Here is a 13719-nt window from a genome sequence, read left to right as displayed (position 1 = left end):
AATCAAAAATTGTTTCGAATATGTGACAATTAGCAAACTGCCTGTGCTCATTTTTTAGAGAAAATACATAATCATTATCCTACAAATAAAAGGTTACAATTTCTTAGGAAAACTCAATGAATATGGCCTCATCATATTATAGCTAATGAACCAATTCAAGGCCCTACTGTTTATACCAATGCTAACAAGCTAGGAATAGCTCGGGTTTTCATTTTCAACAGCTAGCAAAGGTAATTCACTCTCCATACACTTCAGTACAATGCACAGAACTATTTGCCATTGATTTATTACTAAATTTTCCTCAAGCTGTAAATATTGTCACTGATTCTCAATATGCAGTAATTACTCACTTACTAAAAGCTTTTGCAGTAATGGAAATATCTCAAAATATTAAGACTGACAATGGTTCTGCATATCTATCTACAACATGTCAAACATTTTTTCAATTTCATCATATCACTCACATCACTGGCATCCCTTGTAATAATACAGGACCAGATATTATTGAAAGACAAAAATCACACCTTAAAGGAAATGCTCAAAAAAAAAAAAGGGGGAGAATCCCCTAAATGAAGACTATTAACAGCTCTATGTACTTTATTTTTTTTTAAATCAAGATGAGACTGACAGTACTGCTGTTCAGCGACATTGGGTAAAGGAAGTTTCACAAGAATTCAATCAACCTGTGTTTTATCATAATGAGTCCTCTCAGTCGTGGGATCCTGCATGGATCCTACGATGGGGGCAAGGTTATGCTTATATTTCCACAGGCAAAGAAAACTTCTGGGTTCCTCAGAGGCGTCTTCAGCTGATACATGGGAACCAAAAGGAAGTTCTACTTAAGCGACCTGACCAAGGATTTCTCAGAGATGACGTTGATGGGGCCTCCTACCCGCAAAGCTCTAAGGTCAATGCAACATTCATCTGTATCAACCTGGGGTCAGGTGAAGAAGCTTACCCAAGAGGGAGAACAACTGGTTTGGTGTCATGGAAAAGAAGTGACACCATCGACTTTGTTCTTTGCTATGCTTGCACTTATAACCACTCAGGTAAATGCTGAGAATCACACATACTGGGCTTACATTCCTAATCCCCCACTAAATAGAGGTGTTTCTTGGTTGGATTCAAAGGTTCGAATTTATGTTAATGACTCAAATTGCTTACCCGGACCTTATGATGATCGAGGTCCATTAAAACCAGAAGAGGAAGGTAGAGTCATAGAAAATCATACCACTGGAACGCAGGGAGTGCCAATATGCTTAGGTCAAGGAGACCATTGTTTAACAATACAGGCACAAACCCTGCTGAACATTTTGAAAACATTACTACTGAAACAAAGAAAAGGCATATGATTTTTCTGAGTGCCCATGGGTTTAAAAATGTTAGTTGGGATAACAACAGTACACATCCATTACTTCCCCCATGTCATGTTCCAAAGTTTATGCACTTGTCCGATTGGGTCCATTGGGAATCCTGTGGAGGAAAGACAGTTCCGGTTTTATCTAATACTTCCTATGGAAGCGTCATTGATTGGAGCCCTTCAGGTTCTGCCCGTTCCAAAGCCAATGGAGCTGATCTATGATGGCATAGAGGAGAGAACAAGCCCATATCCACGCAAACGAATGTGAGCATTGTGTGGCATGATGGAGGATTTGCTCCCCCAACACCTCATCAAGAAGGACATCCTGTTGAATCTGATTTATGGAAACTGGGGTCTGCCTTACACTCTTTGAAAACATATATTTGCATAAAATAAGCAAATCTATAAAAATAACTCTGCGAATTACACCTTACAATTTTATGCTATCAAAACTGCCTTTGTACAAGCCTGTGTTCGATTACCATTTTTATTAATGATAGAAGATCAAATTGTAAGTCTGCAAAGACAAATGTATATGAAATATAACTAGAATTATTAATCAATTTGCATTAATCCTGTACCTTAGAATGAAAGTCTGTTTCCATGGGAAAAGTTTAAAAAACATTTGTTCAATCATAAAAATCTAACAAAAGAAATTCATAAATTTACAATCTCATATACAAAAAATATTTCAAAAGAAATTGCATAAAGTAACTGGGCAAAATGTGTTAAAAATATGGTTAAGGAATTGCAACAATTAAATCCTATACCCAATTTACAAGCCACTTTAGGAGCTTCTGCTGAAATACTATTATTAATACTCTATCTCTGTATCATTTTATATTCAGTCTTCCAAGGACTTGGGGAAGCCAAGCAACTAATTAAGAGAAAAATAGCTGTGTTATCTCTGATGCTCCATCAAATGAAGCAAGAAAAAAAGGTGGATTTGTAGCTGGACATTTGTAAACAAGGATCTGAAGTCCTGCCAAGAAGAAGTGAATGTTCTATCAGGAGCACAGCGTGACTTGCAAGCGAGTCATACTGGGTCAACACTGCACACAATCTTGAGTTCCAGGAACATTTGCCTCCATGAAAAAGGCTAGGATAAAATACTCATGGGTGTAGAACAGAAAGGGAGGGCACAGCTGCAATTTGTCCTCAATAAGCTCTTGTAATAATGTAGAACAAAACAATATTTAATTGATTAACTACTGATGCACTGACCTTGTAACAAACCCCAATAAAACCAATGGTGAGAGTGCAAAGTTTGCTACATGCCTAATTGAGCTGTAGCCCTCTGTCCGGCATCAATCATCCTATATGGCCGTCTTACCTCTGCGTCTTTGGTTCATTAAACATCCCTCATCAATCTGGACAAAATAGATATATTCCTAGAAAAATACAATCTTCCAATACAAAATCAGGAAAAGGCAAACAACGTGAACAAGCTGAAAACTAGTGATAAAATTGAAACAGTAATCAAAAAGCTTCCAGAAAACAAATCCCTTTACCAGATGACTTCACAGGGGAGTTTTACCAAACATTCAAAAAGAAGTAAAACCAACCTTTCTCACACTCCTTCAAAAAATTCAGGAGAAAGGAACGCTTCCAAGCTCTTTTTATGAAGCCAGAATTACCCTAATCCGAAAAATAAAAATAGACACCACAAAGAAAGAGACTTACAAACTAATATTCCAGTTGAACAGTGATGCTACAATCCTCAACTAAATTCTAGCAAACTGGATCCAGTATTACATTAGAAAGATCATACACCATGAACAAGTGGGATTTATCCCAGGGATAAAAGGCTGGTACAATATCCGCAAATCAATAAGCATGATACATCGCATAAAAAAAAATTGAGAGACAGAAACCACACAATCATATCATTAGATTCAGAAAAGGCATTTGACCAAGTGCAACAGCCTTTTCTGATAAAAACAACTCAGCAAAGTGGGAATAGAAGGATCATCCCTCCCCATATAAAAGCCTTATATGAAAAACCTACAGCCAACATCATACTCAATGGGAAAAAACTAAAGCCATTTACCTCAAGAACAGGAACAAGACAGGGATGCTCGCTTACACCACTTCTGTACAAAATGGTACTGGAACTGCTAGCCACAGTGATCACACAAGAAAAAGAAATACATGGCTCCCAAATTGGAAAATAACAAGTATATTGTTATGATTTGCAGATGACATGATACTGTACATAGAAAACCCCAAAGACCCCATCAAAAAATTAGTAAACTTAATAAATGAATTCGGCAATGTAGCAGAGTAAAAAATTAATGCCAAGAAATGTATGGCATTTTATACAAAAATAATGAACTTACACAAAGAGAGTTTGAAAAACAATCCCATTTATCATCCCACCAAAAAAATTAAGATACCTAGGAATAAACTTAGCTATGAAGGTAAAAGACCTCTACTCAGAAAACTCCAAGATTTTGAAAAAGAGATAGAGGAAGACAAAACAGATGCAAGAACATGCCATGTTAATGGCTTGGTAGAATCAACATCATGAAAATGGCTATACTACCCAAAACCAACTATAGATTCAATACACTCCATGTTAAAATACCAACAGCATATTTCACAAACCTAGACTGAACTCTCCAAAAATCCATCTGTAATAAAAAAAGGACCCTGAGCCCGAACAGGTTTGGCTCAGTGGATAAAGCGTCTGCCTCCAGACTGAAAGGTGCCAGGTTCAATTCTGATCAAGGGCATGTACCTTAATTGGGGGCACATCCCAAGTAGAGGGTGTGCAGGAGGAAGCTGGTCCACGTTTCAGTCTCATCAGTGTTTCTATTTCTTTATCCCTCTCCTTTACTCTCTATAAAAAAAAAACAATAAAAGATCTTTAAGAAACAAACAAATCCCAAATAGCTGCAGCGATCCTGAGAAAGAAGAACCAAGTAGGAGGGATCTCAGTACAAGATATCAAGCTGTTTTACAAAGCCACTGTTCTCAAAAATGCCTGACAATGGCACAAGAATAGACATATAGGCCAATGGAATAGAATTGAGAACCCAGAAACCAATCCAAACCACTAAGCTCAATTAATATTGACAAAGGGGGCAAAAACATACAATGGAGACAAAACAATCTCTTCAGTAAATGGTTTTGGGAAATTTGGTCAGATTCATGCATAAAATGAAACTAAGCCACCAACTTGCACCATACACAAAAAATAAACTCAAAATGGATAAAGGATTTAAACATAAGATGGGAAACTAAAAATATTAGAAGAAGCCACAGGCAGCAGAGTCTCAGATATATGCTGAAGCAATATCTTCACCGACCCAGCTCCTGGGGCAATGGAAAATAAAGTTAAAATAAACAAATGGGACAACATCAAAATAAAAAAAACTTCTTCATAGCAAAATAAACCATCAATAAGACAAAAACAAAGCCCACTGCATGGGAGAACATATTTGCCAATATTCTCTGTGATAAGGGTTTCATCTCCAACATTTACAGGGAAGTCATACAACTTAACAAAAGGAAGATAAGCAGCCCAATCAGAGAAATGGGCAACGAAACTAAAAAGATACTTTTCCAGAGAGGACTAAAGGAAGGCCAAGAGACACATGCTCAGAATCACTAATCATCTGAGAGATGCAAATCAAAAGGACAGTGAGGTACCACCTCACAGCTTTCAGAATGGCTATCATCAACAAATCAACAAAGGGCGAGTGCTGGTGAGGACAGGGAGAAAAAGGAACCCTCCTTCACTGCTGGTGGGAATGCAGACTGGTGCAGCCACTATGGAGAACAGTATGGAGTTTCCTCAAAAAACTAAAAACGGAACTCCCATTTAACCCAGTGATCCCACTTCTAGGAATATATCCCAGGAACCTAGAATTACCAAACAGAAAGGATACATGCACCTCTATGTTCACTGCAGCACAATTTACAATAGCTAAGATTTGGAAACAGCCTAAGTGCTGGTCAGCAGATGAGTGGGTTAAAAAGCCGTGGTACATCTACACACTGGCATAGTATGCTGCCGCAAAAAAGGAAGGAGCACTGACCATTTGCAACAGCATGGATGTAGCTGGAGAGCATTATGCTAAGCAAAGCCAGTCAGTCTAAGAAAGATAAATATCACATGACCTCACTCATCTGTGGATTATAATGAACAATATAAACCTATGAACAAAAACAGATCCAGAGACAGAGAAGCATGGATCAGACCATCACCCTCAGAAAGTAGGTAAGGTAGGGTGGGACTAAGGGGGAGAGATCAACCAAAGGACTTGTATGCATGCCTATAAGCCTAGCCAATGGACGCAGACACCAGGAGGTGAGAGTGAGGGCATGCTTGCGGGCGTCGGGGTGGGAGTGTGGGGGCGGTGGGAGATAAGAACACATATGTAATACCGTAATCAATGATAAGAAAGAAAGAAAAGGAACCCAGGAACATAAGATCAGGTGAGAATTCACACACTCATACTCATGCAAACCCAGGCACAGGCACACTCACACCAGGAAAGGGCTCTGCAGCTCTCAGTGGGAATCACCTCTTATCTCCCAGCCTGGCCACTGCTTTCTCACCAGCTGAACCAGAGGACAAGGATGAGTGACGGGCCTGTTGCTCTGCGGAAACCGACCTCTCACTCCTGGACATTGCCCACTGTCCAGCAGCCACTTTTCTGCCCCTTCTGTGTCCCCCTCGCCCTGAGCAGGACTGGGCTGGCCTGAGAACCCACAGACTTGAGGAGCCAGATACCTGGGGACACCCTTTGTCAAGTGCAAACTCGGCCAGCTGAGGTCACACAATAAAGGCAAACGCCGGAGTTCCATGAACTGTTGCGTGTAAGTCTTCTCAGCGAGCTCCCACTCTGGCACAGCAGGTGGACAGCCTCACCCCAGGGAGCCTGGTTTGGACCTCAGGCCTTCACTCCAAACAGGTAGGAACTCATTTTCAGATGGAAAACGCTGGCGGGGGAGGTGCTGCGGGTTATCAGTGACTATAGCAAGTTCACCCCTGGAGACAGCAAGTTCACCAACAGAGACAGCAAGAACCCAGAGTCTGTGCTTACCTTTTCCAAAGGCCATGCTTCTCACCAGGTGGTCTCCTGCTCAGCAGAGAGGCTGGCAGGAAGGAAGCGGTGACAGGTGGCACCTGGCAAGCATCCTGGGTCTGTACCCTGGTTCCTTTGGGGGCAAAATCTCTTGAGATCACGAGATCAGGAGCAAACAAAGTACCGGGGGCAGGAGGGGGGCTGTGTTTAAACAGGCCAAGAGAAGGTGGGGGCAGGGGCACCTGTGCTACACCCACCAGCCTGCAAGGGGTGGCAGAGGGTGGGTGGTTGTTAGGGGGACCCTGTGCTTCCAGGTATGAGGGTGGGAGCGGTCTCGGACATGGAGGGAGAAAGAGGAGGTCGAGACCCCCAGCTTACCTCCCACTCGCCACACCTGGTCTGTGTTTCTGGGGAACACTTTCCCTCTGTGGGTGTGGCTGCCACTTACCTACCTCATTCCTGGGCCAGGCTTGGCGCCCCACTCCCACCCCACTGCAGCCCTCTGTATAGAAAAGTGCTCCCTGCCCTGGGCTAGTCCACTGTCCCTACTGTCTGGATGGGGACATGTTAGTAACCCCGGGGCAGAGGAGAGCTGGCCAGATGCAATTACATTGTCTCTCTCCACAGGTGCTCTCCTCAGACTTCCCCTGAGGTTTGGGTCACCAGAGCTCTTTGACAAGCCCTGAATCCAGCGTTTGCTCTGCTTACCTCCCCTAAGGCTTCAGGTGATGGCAGCCTACCTGCCTTCCTCCCCCCTCATGAAGGGGTTCTGCTCTCACCAGCAAATCCCTTTGACAAAGTCACACCTGGGCCTGAAAGCAGAAGGAGTGGGCAGGCCAACAAAGCTGAGGAGAGGTAGGGAGGCACTAGCCACAGCCTGGTGCTCAGGCTCTGGCAGAGCTGCCCCTTAGCTGAACCTTAACCCAGGGGTATCCTCTCAGGTGGCACCTCCAGGGGGCAAAGGGGGCCTGGCATGCTCTGTCTGACAGGTTTTGCTGCCTGCTTTTCTGTAGTCTCTTTAGGAAACAAAAGTCAGGCTTGTGAGGAGAGAGGGAGAGGGGAAGAGCAAAGCTGAGGCCCAGCCCTGTCATCAAAGCTGGCCTGAGGCATCTCCTGAGGGTCTTTGGAAATCAGCTTCTCATAGTGCGGAAGGGCTTGTAATAAGAATAGAGACACAGTTGTTTAATAATTACTTGCAAACTATAAATACGAGGCCCTGGGACACTGGAGGATGAAACAGGCTCTACTGAAGACATAGGCTGCCTCCATGGCCCATTACTCAGAAAATAATTGCATTTTCGGAAGAGACCAGGCACAGGACAGGCTTTGATTTGGCAGCAGTGCCCACATCCTGACCCCCTCCTGGTGTCTTTCTCAGGAAGGCTGACCATTCCAATCTCATCACAGGAAGGGCCTGAGATGATCATAAAGTCATAGAAGTTTAGTCATCTTGTGGTCAGACTTTGACATCCTGAAGGGCTAGACAGCGGTCTCTCCCCTCCCCTTTCCATGTCACACTTGCAGCTGGCAGCTACAGGTAGCTATCTTCACTCCTTAGTGGCTGAGAGCCGAATTTCCAGGGTGAGCAATTGCTCTCACCATACTGACCGCATCCTTGGATAAATACTCATTGTGTGGTTCAACCCTGTCTCTGCTTAACTTGGCTCTAGTAGTGACAGGCAGCCTCAGACACATTGTGCTGCCTTGCTCTTACTCACTCAGACTTGGGGAATATTCAGAATCTGCAAACTGTGAGACCTTTTCTGAGGGTGAGCATGGAGTGAGGCCACTGTGTCCCTGTCATGCAGGTGACCCTGCATCTCTTCACCATAAGGTATGGGGAAGTCGTGGGGGTGGAGCGTAACAGCAGGGTGGTGAGGCTGGGTTCTTGTGTGTCCCTACACTGCCATTCCTCCAGAGGTTCCCCATGCCTACGAAGTAGCAGAGTTTAAGGTTTCCAGCTACATAGATGGAGGAATGAGGACAAATGAGGCGACTGCACTCAGCCCCAGTGGATCTGGGATTGTCACCTAGAGCAGAACAGATAAAAAGCAGAAACAGAAACAACTCCACTATTTCACCTGGGAACTAGAGATTCAGCCTAGCCGTCCCACCTCTCTCCTAGATGCATTTGGCAACTATTTGACCTGGGGTCGCTGCTAATATCATTCTCAGAGCTACACACAGTCTCTCCTCACAGAGTTTAGGATGAAAATAGAAAACACACACACACAAACACACACACACACACAAAAACACACAAACAATCACACACAGCAAAAAGCAAGAAGACCGTTGTCTACAAATGGCCTTTTGTAACTAATTCTGTCATGAAAACAAAGGACCTGGTATGGAAAGATACAGATGCAGGAAGACTCCTGCCTGAGGGTTGTACAAGGAGGGGCCATCCGGGGCTTAGAAGGATCCTGTTCAGGGCATGAGGACAGACTGCACAATTTCTGAGAGAGTAAAGTGCTTGGCCAATTTGAGAATGCAAGGGACACTGGGGCACAGGGAAGGGTCATAGAGTGACACAGACCGCAATGGATGCATCCTGGAAGGTGAAATTCAAAGGGAATCTATTTGAAGTTTGTCCACCCTTATGTTCATGATGATCCGGTTGCTTGTCACCATTGCAGAGGTTGATGCACTAAAAAGACAAGGTCTGTTATATGAAAAGCAAAATGCAGGCCACCCAACTGATTACATAATACAACCCTATTCTTGTAAAATTAAATGTGAATGTAACATTCATTTATTCCAGTCCTTCACCCATTGCCTCACAATGTTCACTATGTTCCTAGGTCACAGGAAGCCTGCATAAGGAAGGGGGAATGAAAGTTCCCAGGCCCCACTCTCCTGGGAAATCAGCAATTCATATTTATGAATCTCATAAAGCAGTCCACATGTCCACTAAAAATGCTAATGCTAGTTATTGTAAATTATCTTCCTGTTTTTTTCACAAGGCTCTCTATCACAATTGCCTCTCCTGGACTAGTGATGTAGAGCTGTTTTCATTTTAGAAACATTAAATGTGTCAATCAACGAGCACTGCATTGTAATGATCACCCTTGTGACGTAAAAACCCTTCAGTGATGGAAGAGAGGGAAGCTGGAATGTTTTTGTAGGAGCTGCTGTCTGTTTGTGTTGTGTGTGTGTGTGTGTGTGTGTGTGTGTGTGTGTGTGCGTGCACACACACTCCTGCACAGGTGAGAGAGGCTGAGTCTAGCCTGTCCTGTGAGGGGATGAAATAGAGATGAGGTGAAAGCGGTCCATCCTTTTGTCTACAATCACCTACAGTAAGCCTAAGGGGGGAAGAAGCTGCATTCTCAAACTAAGCATGCTTTACGTGGATAAAACATACAGTCCTTACTGACTAAGGAAACCTTAGCCTTTTGATGTTGTAGCCAGACTCATGCCAGGACATTTTGAACTTTAATGCTGTCAGTTGTTTTCAGGTAGAGACAATAAGAAGAGGAAGAATAAACAGGGGTCCAAAGCCGGGAGGGCAAATCAAGAAGGAATTTGGGGCTGATTTGTGCTTCCATGACACCCACTGTACAACAGGCTCCTGATGTCCTTACGGGCACATGCAATGGACTCTGGACGCCCAGTTCTCTGCAAGAATAGCTGATGTGAAAGGTCTTGGAGAGAATTCCAGGTGGCCAGAGTGCTTTCGCCACAGTGTGTGTCCCAATTTGTGTGAACCACACCTTTTGAAAATTCTTTTGGCATATCTATCTAGGAGCCCAGCGGGAAAGGCAGGAACCTTCACCCCTGGGCGGCATCCCTTCTCCCAGATTTGGGCCTCCCAGAGACTGGACTTGAAGAGGATAGAGCCATCCCCATTTGAGTAACTGTTGGGGGAGAGGTTGGGTTTGTGGAGAGGAACACTCAGCTGAAAGCCAGCTGCTCACTGACAGGCTGGGGCTCTCACAGCTCCAGGGCCTTGGCACAGCCTCAAAGCAATTTTTTTGGGAAGGCGATGTAGGCTTCCATACCAGTCCTGGTCCAGTCTGCCTGGACAGGGTGTCCACTGGTTCCTCCCCTTGTTGCTGAGCCTCAAGCTTGTAACAAAATATTTAGAATCCTCAGAGTTCAGGATCAATTTGCATGGAGATCCCTCCTCAGCTGCCAACCTGGTTGGGGAGGGGATGAGACAGTCAGTGGTGAGTGTCCTTCCAAGTGTCAGAGTGTCAGTGGTCAGAGCCCTGAGGTTTCTCCCCCATGGCTGGGCTCTACTCCCCTCTCTCTCCTCAGGACACAGTTGACCTTTCCCAAGGACAGTTCATGTGGGTACCTGCACTGATGCCTCTCCCTCCCCTCCAGGTTAACCTGAGTCACCCAACTCTGTTTTCCCCCTCTTCTCCAGGTCCTGGGCCTAGCCAGCCTGGACCCAGCCTCTGCCTTGTCCAGCTGTGGCTCAGGAGGTGTGCTGGGTGTGCTGGGTGAGCTGAACTGCAGCCCCTGGCAATTGCAACCTTGCTTCTTGGGAAAAACAATGACTGTGAACCGCTCCCACACTCCTGATTGATGGTTTCACAGGGGAGGGGGGGAATCTAGCTAATAGACATCTGCTGAAGCCCTCCTGTTTACCATGTTTCATTCCAATCAGGCAAAGGCAACAGCCTTCTGAAGAGGGTCTATCTCTCTGAATCATTTGGGCAGGAGCAGGCAGGGGTTGCCCAAAGGTCCTCTCTGACTCTTGGCTTCTAAATAAACAGCTGAAAGTCAATATCCCAAAAGGCAGCTTAGGGTGGAAGAATCTTGGTGGCCTTTTTTCTTAAATATTGGCTAACAGGGTAGACTTGTGTCAGTCATATATATATATATATATATATATATATATATATATATATATATATATATATATATATATATATATATGAATGAATCAAATGAGTAAACAAAAAACAATGAAACTTTTAGAGGACTTTAATTGAGAGCCTGAAAACAGGACAGTCATAGTAGAAGACTTTTATCACTCCTCTGACTTCACTGGATATGTCTTCCATGTGACAAAATAATGATACAGAGACTCTAAAGGACACACTGTATCAGATGGATTTAATTGACATTTCAGAACGTTTCACCCCAACAGAGCAGAATATACATTCTTCTCAAGTGCACAGGGATCATTCCCAGAGATAGACCACATGGTAGGACACATAAGTCCCTACAAGTTCAAGAAGATTTAAATCATATAAGCATCTTCTTGGATCACAGTGGAATTAAATGAGAAATCAAGTAGAGTAAAAACACCCAAAAACATTTAAACATTTAGAGGCTAAATAGCATGCTATTTAACAATGAATTTGTTACAATGAGTTCAAGAAAATATCAAAGACTTTTTGGAAAAAAGGAAAATGAACAAATAACAGCATAGAATCTCTGGGAATCAGCAAAAGCAGTCCTGAGAGGGAAGTTCATAGCACTATAGACATATCTCCGAAAATAACAAAAATCAGCAATAAACTATTTATCCCTACAACTTAAGAATTAGAAAGAGACCAACAAGAAGAGCGAAGAGTAAGTAGAAGGAAGGGAAAAATAAAGATTATAGCAGAAAAAATAACAGAGACAAAAAATTCAATGAAACAAATAGCTGGTTCCATGAGAGGATAAACAAAATTGATAAACCATTAGCCAGACTCATTAAGAAACAAACACACATGATTCCAATAAGTAAAATCAGAAACAAGAGTGGAGGAGTAAGCACTGGCACTGCAGAAATTAAAAGGATTGTAAGAAAATACTATGAACAACTATATGCCAAAATGCTGGACAGTGTGGATGAAATAGATGAAGTCAGTAAAAAATGCAATCTACCAAAAGTGATTCAGAAAGAATGAAGAAACCTGAATAGACTCATAACAACCTATGAAATAGAAGCAGTAATCAAAACACTTCCAACCAACAAAAGCTCAGGTCCGGACAGCTTCAAAGGGGAGTTCTACCAAACATTCAGAAAACTACAATCTATACTCCCCAAATTATTTCAGAAAATGAAAAGAGGAAAGAATACTTCCAAACTCTTGGTAGGAGGCCAGCATTATTCTAATTCCAAAACAAGGTATAGACACTACAAAGAAAGAGAATTACAGGCCGATATAGCTGATGATGGCAGATACTAAAATCCTCAACCAAGTATTAGCAAATTGCATCCAGCATTATATTAAAGGACCAAATGCCATGATCAAGTTGGATATATTCCAGGGATGCCAGGCTGGTATGATATTCACAAATCAATAAACATGATAAAACTCATAAACAAACTGAGAGACAAAGATCCCGTGATCATATCGATAGATGCAGAAAAAGAATTGAAAAAAAACCCAACACCAATTGTGATAAAACTCTCAGCAACGTGGTAATAGAGAAGCATACCTCAACATCATGAAGGCCATATATGAAAAACCCACAGCCAACATCATACTAAATTGGCAAAAACTAAACCATTTCCCGTGAAAGAACAGGAACAAGACGGTGATGCCAATTTTCACTATTCCTGTTCAACATAGTACAGGAAGTGCTACCATATTGTTCATGAAGAAATTAAAGTCATCCCAACCGGAAAAGCAGGTAATAAATGAATTTGGTCATGTATCAGGATACAAAATTAAAACCCAAAAATATATGTCTTTAGATACACCAAGAATGAACTCACAAAATGAGAAACTAAGAAAAGAATCCCACTTACCATTGCAGTTAAAGAATTAAGGAAAAAACTTAATGAAGGAAGTAAAATAACTGCACTTGGAAAACGACAGCACATTGAAACGGAGATAAAGATATCATCCAATGGACTAATATACCGTGTTGATGGGTTGGTAGAACTAACATCATTAACATGTCCATACTACCCAAAGCAATTTATAGATTCAATGTACTCTCCATTAATATACCAACAGAATATTTCACAGACAAAGAACAAATTCTCCAAAAATTCATATGGAGTAAAAATAGCCTCAGTAATCCAGGGAACAAGAAAAAAATCTGACTTTAGAGAAAATGTTGACTAGCAGAAAGTTAGGGAGGGATAGAGTGTGAGAGCACAAGGAAGTGATAGAGGAGTGTGTGGACTCCTGTGGTGTGTGTGTATGAGCTAGGGATAGTTAGATTCTGCAGGTCTTCTAAGGGGCTGCTAAACCGGGCAGTCTTAGGCAGCGGAGTCCCTCTCCCTGCGCAGGCAATCCTGGGCGGCCAGCACAGGCACGGTGACCACGCCATCTTGGGAAACAGAGCTGCTTCAGACTAGGATCCTGGCCTCAGCACCACCCATTCTGATCTCAGACACATACCAGGACCCTGCATCCACTGGGG

Source organism: Myotis daubentonii, chromosome Y (assembly GCF_963259705.1).
Source record: "Myotis daubentonii chromosome Y, mMyoDau2.1, whole genome shotgun sequence".
NCBI lineage: Eukaryota > Metazoa > Chordata > Mammalia > Chiroptera > Vespertilionidae > Myotis > Myotis daubentonii.
The sequence above is the reverse complement of the archived record's forward strand: the minus strand, read 5'-3'. Positions refer to the sequence as shown.